Source organism: Tachyglossus aculeatus, chromosome 1, assembly GCF_015852505.1.
Source record: "Tachyglossus aculeatus isolate mTacAcu1 chromosome 1, mTacAcu1.pri, whole genome shotgun sequence".
Taxonomy (NCBI): Eukaryota; Metazoa; Chordata; class Mammalia; order Monotremata; family Tachyglossidae; genus Tachyglossus; species Tachyglossus aculeatus.
The window spans coordinates 120643997-120656790 of record NC_052066.1 but is presented as its reverse complement, the minus strand read 5'-3'; the positions used below and the strand labels follow the sequence as shown (position 1 = coordinate 120656790).

Here is a 12794-nt window from a genome sequence, read left to right as displayed (position 1 = left end):
AAGATCCGCCCATTCCTCTCCATCCAAACCTCTACCTTGCTGGTTCAATCTCTCATCTTACCCCGACTGGATTACTCCATCAGCCTCCTCTCTGATCTCCCACTCTCCTGTCTGTCCCCGCTTCAGTCTTTACTTCACTCTGCTGCCTGGATTATCTTTGTACAGAAACACTCTGGGCATGTCACTTCCCTCCTCAAAAATCTCCCGTGGTTTCCTGTCAACCTTTGAATCAAGCAAAAACTCCTCACTTTTGGCTTCAAGGCTCTCCAACACCTTGTCCCCTCCTACCTCACCTCCCTTCTCTCCTTCTACAGCCCAGCCCGTACCCTCTGCTCCTCTGCTGCTGGCCTCCTCACTGTGCCTCGTTCTCACCTGTCCTGTCGACCCCCGGCCTAAATCCCCCCCAACCCGGCCTGGAATGTCCTCCCTCTGCACATCCGCCAGGCTAGCTCTCTTCCTCCTTTCAAAGCCCCACTGAAAGCTCACCTCCTCCAGGAGGCCTTCCCAGACTGAGCCCCCTCTTTTTTCCTCTCCACCTCCTCCCCTCATCACCCCCTCCCTTCCTTTACCCTCCCCCTCACCACAGCACTTGTGTATACTTGTACATATTTATTACTCTATCTAGTTTATTAATGATATGCATATCTCCCCGCTTCAGTCTATACTTCACTCTTCTCCCGGATTATCTTTGTACAGAAATGCTCTGGGCATACCACTTTATTTATTTTATCAATTATACAGCTATAATTGATATTTTATAAATATCAATATTTTAATATTTTAATATTGATATTTTATAAATATCAATTATTTTATAAATTATACAGCTATAATTTTATTTATTCTGATGGTATTGACACCTGTCTCCATGTTTTGTTTTGTTGTCTGTCTCCCCCTTCTAGACTGTGAACCCGTTGTTGGGTAGGGACCGTCTCTATCTGTTGCCGATTTATACTTCCCAAGCGCTTAGTACAGTGCTCTGCACATAGTAAGTGCTCAATAAATATGACTGACTGAATGAATGAATGAACTGACACTATTGATGCCTGTTTACTTGTTTTGATGTCTGTCTCCCCTCTTCTGGACCGTGAGCCCTTTGTGGGCAGGGATCGTCTCTCTTTGTTGCTAAATTGTACTTTCCAAGCATTTAGTACAGTGCTCTGCACACCGTAAATGCTCAGTCCCATTGTTGAGTAAGGATTGTCTCTATCTGTTGCCTAATTGTAATAATAATAATAATAATAATAATAATAATAATAATAATAATAATAATGGAATTTATTAAGCACTTACTATGTGCAAAGCACTGTTCTAAGTGCTGGGGAGGTTACAAGGTGATCAGGTTGTCCCAGGTGGGGTTGACAGTCTTAATCCCCATTTTACAGATGAGGTAACTGAGGCCCAGAGAAGTGAAGTGACTTGCTCAAAGTCACACAGCTGACAAGTGGCGGAGCCAGGATTCGAACCCATAACTTCTGACTCCAAAACCCGTGATCTTTCCACTGAGTCACGCTGCTTCTCTGTACTTTCCAAGCGCTTAGTCGAGCGCTCTGCACACCATTAGCGCTCAATCCCATTGTTGGGTAGGGATTGTCTCTGTTGCCCAGTTGTACTTTCCAAACGCTCTGCACACCGTGAGCATTCAATCCTGTTGTTGGGTAGGAATTGTCTCTATCTGTTGCCCAACTGTACTTTCCAAGCGCTTAGTAGAGTGCTCTGCACACCGTGAGTGCTCAATCCCATTGTTGGGTAGGGCTTGTCTCTATCTGTTGACCAATTGTACTTTCCAAGAGCTTAATAGAGTGTTTTGCACATAGGACTCAATCCTGTTGTTGGGTAGGGATTGTCTCTATCTGTTGCCCAGTTGTACTTTCCAAGCGCTTAGTAGAGCGCTCTGCACACTGTGAGCGCTCAATCCCGTTGTTGGGTAGGGACTGTCTCTATCTGTTGCCTAATTGTACTTTCCAAGTGCTTAGTAGGGCACTCTGCACATAGTAAGCGCTCAATACCATTGTTGGGTAGGGATTGTCTCTATCTGTTGCCCAGTTGTACTTTCCAAGTGTTTAGTTGAGCGCTCTGCACACTGTGAGCGCTCAATCCTGTTGTTGGGTAGGGACTGTCTCTATCTGTTGCCCAATTGTACTTTCCAAGCATTTAGTCGAGTGCTCTGCACACCGTGAGCGCTCAATCCTGTTGTTGGGTAGTTTCTGTGGCCCAATTGTACTTTCCAAGCGTTTAGTCGAGCGCTCTGCACACTGTGAAAGCTCAATCCCGTTGTTGGGTAGGGACTGTCGATTTCTGTTGCCCAATTGTACTTTCCAAGCGTTTAGTCGAGCGCTCTGCACATAGTAAACGCTCAATCCCGTTGTTGGGTAGGGACTGTCTCTATCTGTTGCCCAATTGTACTTTCCAAGCGTTGTCGAGCGCTCTGCACACTGTGAGCACTCAATCCCGTTGTTGGGTAGGGATTGTCTCTATCTGTTGCCCAGTTGTACTTTCCAAGCGCTTAGTAGAGCGCTCTGCACATAGTAAACGCTCAATCCCGTTGTTGGGTAGTTTCTGTGGCCCAATTGTACTTTCCAAGCGTTTAGTCGAGCGCTCTGCACATAGTAAGCGCTCAATCCCATTGTTGGGTAGGGATTGTCTCTATCTGTTACCCAGTTGTACTTTCCAAGCGCTTAGTAGAGCGCTTTGCACACTGTGAGCGCTCAATCCCGTTGTTGGGTAGTTTCTGTGGCCCAATTGTACTTTCCAAGCGTTTAGTCGAGCGCTCTGCACATAGTAAGCGCTCAATCCCATTGTTGGGTAGGGATTGTCTCTATCTGTTGCCCAGTTGTACTTTCCAAGAGCTTAGTAGAGCGCTCTGCACACCATGAGCGATCAATCCCGTTGTTGGGTAGGGACTGTCTCTATTTGTTGCCCAATTATACTTTCCAAGCGTTTAGTCGAGCGCTCTGCAAACTGTGAGTGCTCAATCCCGTTGTTGGGTAGGGATTGTCTCTATCTGTTGCCCAGTTGTACTTTCCAAGCGCTTAGTAGAGCGCTCTGCACACCGTGAGTGATCAATCCCGTTGTTGGGTAGGGACTGTCTCTATCTGTTGCCCAATTATACTTTCCAAGCGTTTAGTCGAGCGCTCTGCAAACTGTGAGCGCTCAATCCCGTTGTTGGGTAGGGACTGTCTTTATCTGTTGCCCAATTGTACTTTCCAAGTACTTAGTAGAGCGCTCTGCACAAGTGAGCGCTCAATCCCGTTGTTGGGTAGGGATTGTCGATTTCTGTTGCCCAATTATACTTTCCAAGCGTTTAGTCAAGCGCTCTGCAAACTGTGAGCGCTCAATCCCGTTGTTGGGTAGGGACTGTATCTGTTGCCCAATTGTAATTTCCAAGTACTTAGTAGAGCGCTCTGCACATAGTAAGCGCTCAATCCCGTTGTTGGGTAGGAATTGTCTCTTTCTGTTGCCCAACTGTACTTTCCAAGCACTTAGTAGAGCGCTCTGCACTTAGTAAACGCTCAATCCCGTTGTTGGGTAGGGATTGTCGATTTCTGTTGCCCAACTGTACTTTCCAAGCGCTTAGTAGAGCGCTCTGCACATAGTAAGCGCTCAATCCCGTTGTTGGGTAGTTTCTGTGGCCCAATTGTACTTTCCAAGCGTTTAGTCGAGCGCTCTGCACACTGTGAGCGCTCAATCCCGTTGTTGGGTAGGGATCGTCTCTTTCTGTTGCCCAACCGTACTTTCCAAGCACTTAGTAGAACGCTCTGCACTTAGTAAACTCTCAGTCCCGTTGTTGGGTAGGAATTGTCTCTTTCTGTTGCCCAACTGTACTTTCCAAGCACTTAGTAGAGCGCTCTGCACATAGTAAACACTCAATCCCATTGTTGGGTAGGAATTGTCTCTTTCTGTTGCCCAACTGTACTTTCCAAGCACTTAGTAGAGCGCTCTGCACATAGTAAACGCTCAATCCCGTTGTTGGGTAGGAATTGTCTCTTTCTGTTGCCCAACTGTACTTTCCAAGCACTTAGTAGAGCGCTCTGCACATAGTAAGCGCTCAATCCCGTTGTTGGGTAGTTTCTGTGGCCCTACTGTACTTTCCAAGCGTTTAGTCGAGCGCTCTGCACACTGTGAGCGCTCAATCCCGTTGTTGGGTAGGAACCGTCTCTTTCTGTTGCCCAACCGTACTTTCCAAGCACTTAGTAGAGTGCTCTGCACTTAGTAAACTCTCAATCCCGTTGTTGGGTAGGGATTGTCGATTTCTGTTGCCCAATTGTACTTTCCAAGCACTTAGTAGAGCGCTCTGCACTTAGTAAACGCTCAATCCCGTTGTTGGGTAGGAATTGTCTCTTTCTGTTGCCCAACTGTACTTTCCAAGCACTTAGTAGAGCGCTCTGCACTTAGTAAACACTCAATCCCGTTGTTGGGTAGGGATCGTCTCTTTCTGTTGCCCAACCGTACTTTCCAAGCACTTAGTAGAGCGCTCTGCACTTAGTAAACGCTCAATCCTGTTGTTGGGTAGGAATTGTCTCTTTCTGTTGCCCAACTGTACTTTCCAAGCACTTAGTAGAGCGATCTGCACTTAGTAAACGCTCAATCCCGTTGTTGGGTAGGGATTGTCGATTTCTGTTGCCCAATTGTACTTTCCAAGCACTTAGTAGAGCGCTCTGCACATAGTAAACACTCAATCCCGTTGTTGGGTAGGAATTGTCTCTTTCTGTTGCCCAACTGTACTTTCCAAGCACTTAGTAGAGCGCTCTGCACATAGTAAACGCTCAATCCCGTTGTTGGGTAGGAATTGTCTCTTTCTGTTGCCCAACTGTACTTTCCAAGCACTTAGTAGAGCGCTCTGCACATAGTAAGCGCTCAATCCCGTTGTTGGGTAGTTTCTGTGGCCCTACTGTACTTTCCAAGCGTTTAGTCGAGCGCTCTGCACACTGTGAGCGCTCAATCCCGTTGTTGGGTAGGAACCGTCTCTTTCTGTTGCCCAACCGTACTTTCCAAGCGCTTAGTCGAGCGCTCTGCACCCAGTAAGCGCTCGGTAAATAGGACTGACCGAATGGATAAACAGGATTGAATGAACGTGTGTTTGTGCGTGTTTTCTTCCCCGTTGCCCTCCCGCGGTCAGTCGGCGGGAGCGGAGAGCAGTTCCTGGTTGCCGCAGGCCCGGGGAGGCAGGTTGGGCCGGGGGGCGGGTCCGGGGGCGGGGCGGGGCGGGGCGGCCCCCCCTCCACCGCCCTCCGCCCGCTTTCTCTTCCTCCTGTCGCCGAGCCGGGGTGCGGGGGCGTTGGAGGTAAAGGGTTAAGCCGAAGGGGGAGGGGGTGGAGCTGGGGGGGTGCGGGGGGGGGTTGCCCCTCCCTCGGTCCCTCCCTGTGCCCGCCCCAAATAAAATATGCGTGGGCCGAGCGGGGCAGGGCTGCAGCGTCCGTTTGGCCGGGCTGCCCGCGGGGGCTCTCCCTGCCAAACTTGGGAGCCGGTTCCCTCTCTTCTTCTTCCTCCTCCTCCTCCCTTTCCCCACGCGCCTCCACCCCGTTTCCTCTTTCCTCTCCCCCCCCCTCTTCCTTTTGTTTGGAGCGGCGGCTGGTGGAGCGGGGGAGCGGGGGAGACGCCCCCGCCTCCGCCCCGCTCCTCCCCCAGCCCCGGAGGGGTCAGCCCCGCCGCCACGGCCGGCCGCCGCCGCCGCCAGACACCGCCGTTTACTTGGGTACCGGGGACCGGCGCCCGCTCCTCCGGAATCCGGTAAGGAGCTGCGAGGGCAGGCAGCAGAAGAGAAGGGACAGGGAGAGAGAGAGAGCAAAAGAGGGGCAGAGAGAACACGAGACAGAGTGAAAGAGGCAGAGGGGGCAAAAGAGGGGCAGAGAGAACAAGAGACGGAGTAAAAGAGGCAGAGGGGGCAAAAGAGAGACAGAGAGAACAAGAGACCGAGTAAAAGAGGCAGAGGGGGCAAAACAGAGACAGAGAGAACGAGAGACAGAGTAAAAGAGGCAGAGGGGGTAAAAGAGAGACAGAGAGAACAAGAGACAGAGTATAAGAGGCAGAGGGGGCAAAAGAGAGACAGAGAGAACAAGAGACCGAGTAAAAGAGGCAGAGGGGGCAAAAGAGAGACAGAGAGAACAGGAGACAGAGTAAAAGAGGCAGAGGGGGTAAAAGAGACAGAGAGACCAGGAGACAGAGTAAAAGAGGGAGAGGGGGCAAAAGACAGCAAAAGAGAGGCAGAGGGGGTAAAAGAGACAGAGAGAAGAAGAAGAGACAGAGGGACCAGAGGGAGCAAAAGAGACAGAGTAAAAGAGACAGAGGGACAAAAGAGAGGCAGAGGGGGCAAAAGACAGCAAAAGAGAGGGGGCAAAAGAGAGAGAGCAAGGGACAGAGGGAGCAAAAGAGAGACAGAGGGACAAAAGAGAGGCAGAGGGGGCAAAAGATAGTAAAAGAGGTAGAGGGGGCAAAAGAGACAGAGAGAGCAAGAGACAGAGGGACAAAAGAGAGGCAGAGGGGGCAAAAGACAGCAAAAGAGAGACAGAGGGGGCAAAAGAGAGACAGGGGGCAAAAGACAGCAAAAGAGAGGCAGAGGGGATAAAAGAGACAGAGAACAAGAGACAGAGTAAAAGAGACAGCGGGGGCAAAAAAGAGACAGAGGGACAAAAGAGAGGGGGCAAAAGAGGCAAAGGGGGAAAAAGATAGCAAAAGAGAGGCAGAGGGGGCAAAAGAGACAGAGAACAAGAGACGGGGGCAAAAGAGAGACAGAGGGACAAAAGAGAAGCAGAGGGGGCAAAAGACAGCAAAAGAGAGATGGGGCAAAAGAGGCAGAGGGGGAGAAGACAGCAAAAGAGAGGCAGAGGGGGCAAAAGAGACAGAGAGCAAGAGAGACAGAGAACAAGAGAGTAAAAGAGAGGCAGAGGGGGCAAAAGAGACAGAGAGAGCAAGAGAGACAGAGAACAAGAGAGAGTAAAAGAGAGGCAGAGGGGGCAAAAGAGACAGAGAGAGCAGGAGAGACAGAGAACAAGAGAGAGTAAAAGAGGCAGGGGGGCAAAAGAGAACAAGAAAGAGTAAAGGAGAGACAGAGGGGGCAAAAGATAAGCAGAGGGAGCAAAAGAGAGACAGGGAGCAAAAGAGAGACAGAGGGGGCAGAAGAGAGGCGGAGGGGGCAAAAGAGACAGAGGGGGCAAGAGAGAGAGAACAAGAGACAGAGTAAAAGAGAGGCAGAGGGGGCAAAAGAGAGCAAGGGAGACAGAGAGTAAAAGAGAGACAGAGGGGGCAAAAGAGACAGAGAGAGCGCGCAAGCAGTGTGTTTGCACGGGCAGGTGTGCTTTTGGGGTTTGTCCCCGAGCGCCCCGCAGCCCTCGCCTGGTCCGGCGGGGTGCCCAGTGCCCGGCGCTGCCCTTACCCTCTTGGGTTCACCTGGTGCTGTCCGAGGGCCCGGGACCGGCCCCGAGGCCAGCAGGAAAGGGCTGCCTTTCCTCCTGAGCCAAGGACGCCTCTCCGTGCCGCGCCCCCTCCTTCCCTTTACCCGCTGCCCGGGTTCGGGGCCGGGACCCCCGGGAGCCCCCATGGGCGCAGCACCGTGGACTAGTGGCAAGAGCCCGGGTTTGGGAGCCAGAGGTCGTGGGTTCTAATGCCGCCTCCGCCTCTTGTCTGTTTTGGGGCCTTGGGCGAGTCACTTCATTTCTCTGGACCTCAGTTCTCTCATCCGTCAAATGGGGATTAGCAGCGTGGCATAGTGTAAAGACCACCTGTCTACATGTTTTGTTTTGATTTTTGGCTTCCTCCCCCATTTAGGCCGTGAGCCCGTTGTTGGGTAGGGACCGTCTCTCTATGTTGCCGATTTGTACTCTCCCAAGCGCTTAGTACAGTGCCCTGCACACAGTAAACGCTCAATAAATATGATGGAATGAATGAGGAGCCCGGGCTTGGGAGTCAGAGGTCGTGGGTTCTAATCCCGGCTCCACCACATGTCTGCCGTGTGACCTTGGGCAAGTCACTTAACTTCTCTGAGCCTCAGTTACCTCATCTGTAAAATGGGGATTAAGACTGTGAACCCCACATGGGACGATCACTTTGTATCCCCCCCAGCGCCTAGAACAGTGCTTTGCACATAGTAAGCGCTTAACAAATGCCAACGTTATTATTATTATTATTAATCCCAGCTCCGCGTCTGACCAGCTCTGTGACTTTGGGCAAGCCACCTGACTTCCCTGTGCTTCAGTTCCCTCATCTGTAAAATGGGGGTGAAGCCTGTGAGCCCCACGTGGGCCTTGGATCTACCCCGGAGCTTTAGAACAGTGCTTGGCACAGAGTAAGAGTTTAACATGCCATTATTGTATATATGTTTTATACATATTTATTACTCTATTTATTTTACTTGTACATATCTATTCTATTTATCTTATTTTGTTAGTATGTTTGGTTTTGTTCTCTGTCTCCCCCTTTTAGACTGTGATCCCACTGTTGGGTAGGGACTGTCTCTATATGTTGCCAATTTGTACTTCCCGAGCGCTTAGTACAGTGCTCTGCAATCAATCAATCAATCAATCGTATTTATTGAGCGCTTACTATGTGCAGAGCACTGTACTAAGCGCTTGGGAAGTACAAATTGGCAACACATAGAGACAGTCCCTACCCAACAGTGGGCTCACAGTCTAAAAGGTCACGCCGCTGACCTCTTCTGTCTATCTAGAATCCTCTTCTAAAATCTATCTATTCTATTTATTTTATTTTGTTAGTATGTTTGGTTTTGTTCTCTGTCTCCCCCTTTTAGACTGTGAAACCACTGTTGGGTAGGGACTGTGAGCACATAGTAAGCGCTCAATAAATACGATTGATTTGATTGATTATTATTATTATTGTATCTCCCCCGGCGTTTGGAACAGTGCTTGGGTATTTGTTAAGCGCTTACTCTCTGCCATCATTATTAGTAGTAGGGGTTGCGCGCGCGGCCGGGCCTGGCCACTTTTCCCCACAAACCAGTTTTTCGGGGGAAGCAGAAGGGTCTCAGGGTTCACCCCGGGGTAATCCCGCACCGGCGTTTGCGGGGGACCTCGGGGAGAAGAGAGCGCGGGGCAGCCGCGGGTGTGTCCTCGGCTGAGCGCCGCAGGGCCCAGGGGGACGGGGGTGTGATGGACGGGGGTGTGATGGACGGGGACCCCGCCGCCCGGCCGCGGGGGACAAGTTCGAGCCGCCTCCCCCTTGGCCCGCATCCCTTCCTCTCGTGGACCGCCTCCTCCCCGCTCACCCCGGGTGACCTCCCTCGCAACGCGCAGCTTTGATGATGGCATTTGTTAAGCGTTTACTATGTGTCGAGCCCTGTTCTAAACGCTGGGGAGGTTACGAGGTGATCAGGTTGGCCCACGTGGGGCTCACAGTCTTCATCCCCATTTTACTGATGAGGTAACTGAGGCACAGAGAAGTGAAGTGACTTGCCCAAGGTCACACAGCTGACAATTGGCAGAGCCGGGATTTGAACCCATGACCTCTGACTCCAAAGCCCAGGCTCTTTCCACTGAGCCACGCTGCTTCTCTGCCCTGAGCCCCCGCCCCGGGCCGCTGACCTCTTCTATCTATCTAGAATCCTCTTCTAGAATCTATCAATTCTATTTATTTTGTTAGTATGTTTGGTTTTGTTCTGTCTCCCCCTTTTAGACTGTGAGCCCACTGTTGGGTAGGGACTGTCTCTATATGTTGCCAACTTGTACTTCCCAAGCGCTTAGTACAGTGCTCTGCACACAGTAAGCGCTCAATAAATACGATTGATTGATTCCCCCCACCCCGGGACCCCCGCCCCGGGCAGCGGATCTCTCCCCCCCCCCCCACCCCGAGGCCTTCCCAGACTGAGCCCCTTCCTTCCTCTCCCCCTTGTCCCCCTCTCCATCTCCCCATCTTACCTCCTTCCCTTCCCCACAGCACCTGTATATATGTATATATGTTTGTACATATTTATTACTCTATTTTACTTGTACATATCTATTCTATTTTATTTTGCTAGTATGTTTGGTTTTGTTCCCTGTCTCCCCCTTTTAGACTGTGAGTTGGGTAGGGACTGTCTCTATAGGTTGCCAACTTGGACTTCCCAAGCGCTTAGTACAGTGCTCTGCACACTGTAAGCGCTCAATAAATACGATTGATTGATTGACTCCCTCCCGGACTGCGGACCTCTCCTCCCCGGGACCCCCTCCCCGGGCTGCTGACCTCTTCTCCCCCCACCCCGGGACCCCCACCCCTGGGCCTGGGGCGTGTGAGGGAGGGGTCGCACCCCACGGGGTGGGGTGGCTTCTGTGCTGAGAACCTCCGGATATAAGTCCCCCCAACACATACACAGTCCCCTCCCATCACCCCAACCGGCGAGAGTCATTCATGCAGTCGTATTTACTGAGCGCTTTTACTGTGTGCAGAGCACTGTACTAAGCGCCTGGAAAGTACCTGCCCGCAGCGGGCTCACGGTCGGTCTCCGGCCAGCTGCTCTGCCCACGGTGGCAGCTTGGTTGGTCGGTTGGTTGGGAAAAACGTTGATCCACTGAGCCTGACTTCTCACCAGAGGTGACTTGTGAAATTTCTGAGCTTCCCGTAAATGGTAGGAATGGAACATGTGCGTTGTTCGTGCCGAAACGTCTCATGTCAACAAGTAGCCGTTGGCCTAGGGGCAGAGTGGGGATTAGGCAATAGTTCCTTGCCCGCAGCCCTTTCGACGGTTTAGGCCCAAGCCCTCAATATTCCCAGATGACGGCCCCCTTAACTCCCTACCCGATTTCCCCATGGCAAGATTAGGCTTGGCATAGCATTTGTTCCTGTGGAAAAATCTGTCATCGGCGGCACCCCATTAACTGTGTAGAGCTTTTGATTTCTCCAACCTGTCCTCCCCAGTTAATGATGGTATTTAAGTGCTTACTTTGTGCCAAGCACTGGGGGAGATCCAGGGTAATCAGGTTGTCCCAGGTGAGTCTTAATCCCCATTTTACAGATGATGTGACTGAGGCACAGAGAAGTGAAGTGACGTGCCCAAAGTCACACAGCTGACAAGCGGTGGAGCAGGGATTTGAACCCATAACCTCTGACTCCCAAGCGCGGGCTCTTTCCACTAGGGCATGCTGCTTCTCTAACCCATTCCTCCAGCCCTGTGTTGCTCTCCCTTGAATGCAGAAGCAGTATGCACGCAGCGTGCTTGCAGCCCGCTCAACACTGCACCACCCGCTCACCCAATGCCGATTTTGTATGCTTTTTTCCATCTTTGATTTTCACTCACACATTTGTGCTTCTGGAAGAAGGGTCGGTCTGTTGAACAGTCCCTCTGAGAAGCCTGCTAAAAGTCTGGGACCTGGTTCAGCCTGAACTTAGAAGTCTGGGGCCCTCACCTGAGACCTGATTTTTAGGGGACAGGGATGCGCTCTCACAGTTGTTTCCATGTAAGTCTTGGTCACTGTACAAGAGCCGATGTGTAAGCAGTGTTGCTCAGTGGAAAGAGACTGGGGTTGGGAGTCAGAGGTCATGGGTTCAAATCCCTGCTCCACTGCTTGTCAGCTGTGTGATTTTGGGCATGTCACTTAACTTCCCTGTGCCTCAGGAAAATGGGGATTAAGATTGTGAGCCCCACGTGGGACAACCTGATCACCTTGTATCCTCCCCAGTGCTTAGAACGGTGCTTGGCACATAGTGCTTAACAAATACCAACATTATTTTATTATTATTATTATCATTATTATTAATAATAAGAATGGGAACATCACTGGCTCCAAGCTAGCTGGGAACTGTGGGTTCTCCCCAGCTTGAAGATATCTGGTCTGGACTTGTGCGGAGCTATAGCTTACATAGGCTCTTGCCAGCTCTGCTTTTTTGTTTTTTCCTACTGTCACTGGGAAGCAAAACTATGAGAGAGCAGTACATTTGCTTTGACTTTGAGGTAACCTGTCCCTCGAGAACTGCTTCAAATGCTCAGTGCTAGGTTCTGTAAGCTTTATTTTGTTCATATATTGTTTTGTTTTGTTCCTCTTACCTTCTCCTTACCCAATTAAAATGAAAACTAAAAAATGCTCTAACAAGCAGCCTTTGACCAAATGAATGACAGTCCCATCCCTCATTTGTTGAGATTATAACAAAACATCCATTCAGCTCATGGTACTACTACATAGTATGATTCTGAGCAAGTTATAAACAATTTGATTGTGTTAGGATAGTGTTAGTGTTTTCAAGGCAGATGGAATAGTTTGTGCCTTTTAAGCCAAACAAACAAAAACAAATATTCATTTTGTTTGACTTTAGGGTGGACTGAAAAAGGTTAGAATATAGCAATGCTAATGGCATTATGTGAAAGTGAATGCCAATCTTTCTTCTCAACTTGGTGGCAGAGACAACAGGGAATCCACTTTATTTCGGTTTCATAAATGATTTTCTGCAATCCGGGAGCACAGGGTTTTGAGTCTTTGTGAATTTATAGGGTTTTTTTTTCCCCTCCCGAGTTATGGCTATAGGTCATGTTCTATTAAAAAAAAAAAAAAAAAAGCCTTGTCTGGCTTTCACTTTGAAGGCAAAAGAGCAAGAGCTATTTATTTTAAAACTTGGCCTTTTGTTTCAAGAAAATGCTTTTTATTCCACATCCCTTTCTTTCTATAGGGCTGTAGGATTAGAATACATATTTACAGTGTTGCTCCTTGGTTAGTGATTAATGCCCCAGCTTGTAAATCAAAAGGTCTGTGTTCTCTTCTGGCTCTGCCACTGATTTGTGAGTACTTGGATGCCTGTTTTTCATCCTTACCCATATGCCTCTCTTTATGTAAAATTTTAAAAACATGGCCATTAAACATTCTGGCTCTGAAACTCAT

General features: G+C 49.9%; 1 protein-coding gene across 1 annotated transcript in view; it reads left to right on the top strand.

Annotated features, from left to right (window-relative positions):
* The first annotated feature begins 5424 nt into the window (after nt 1-5424).
* HPCAL1 (hippocalcin like 1) overlaps nt 5425-12794 on the top strand; it is a 160874-nt gene continuing 153504 nt past the window's right edge. The window contains exon 1 of the mRNA XM_038750172.1: nt 5425-5730. The gene's annotated coding sequence lies outside the window, so the exon portion shown is untranslated. The remainder of the gene's footprint in view (nt 5731-12794) is intronic.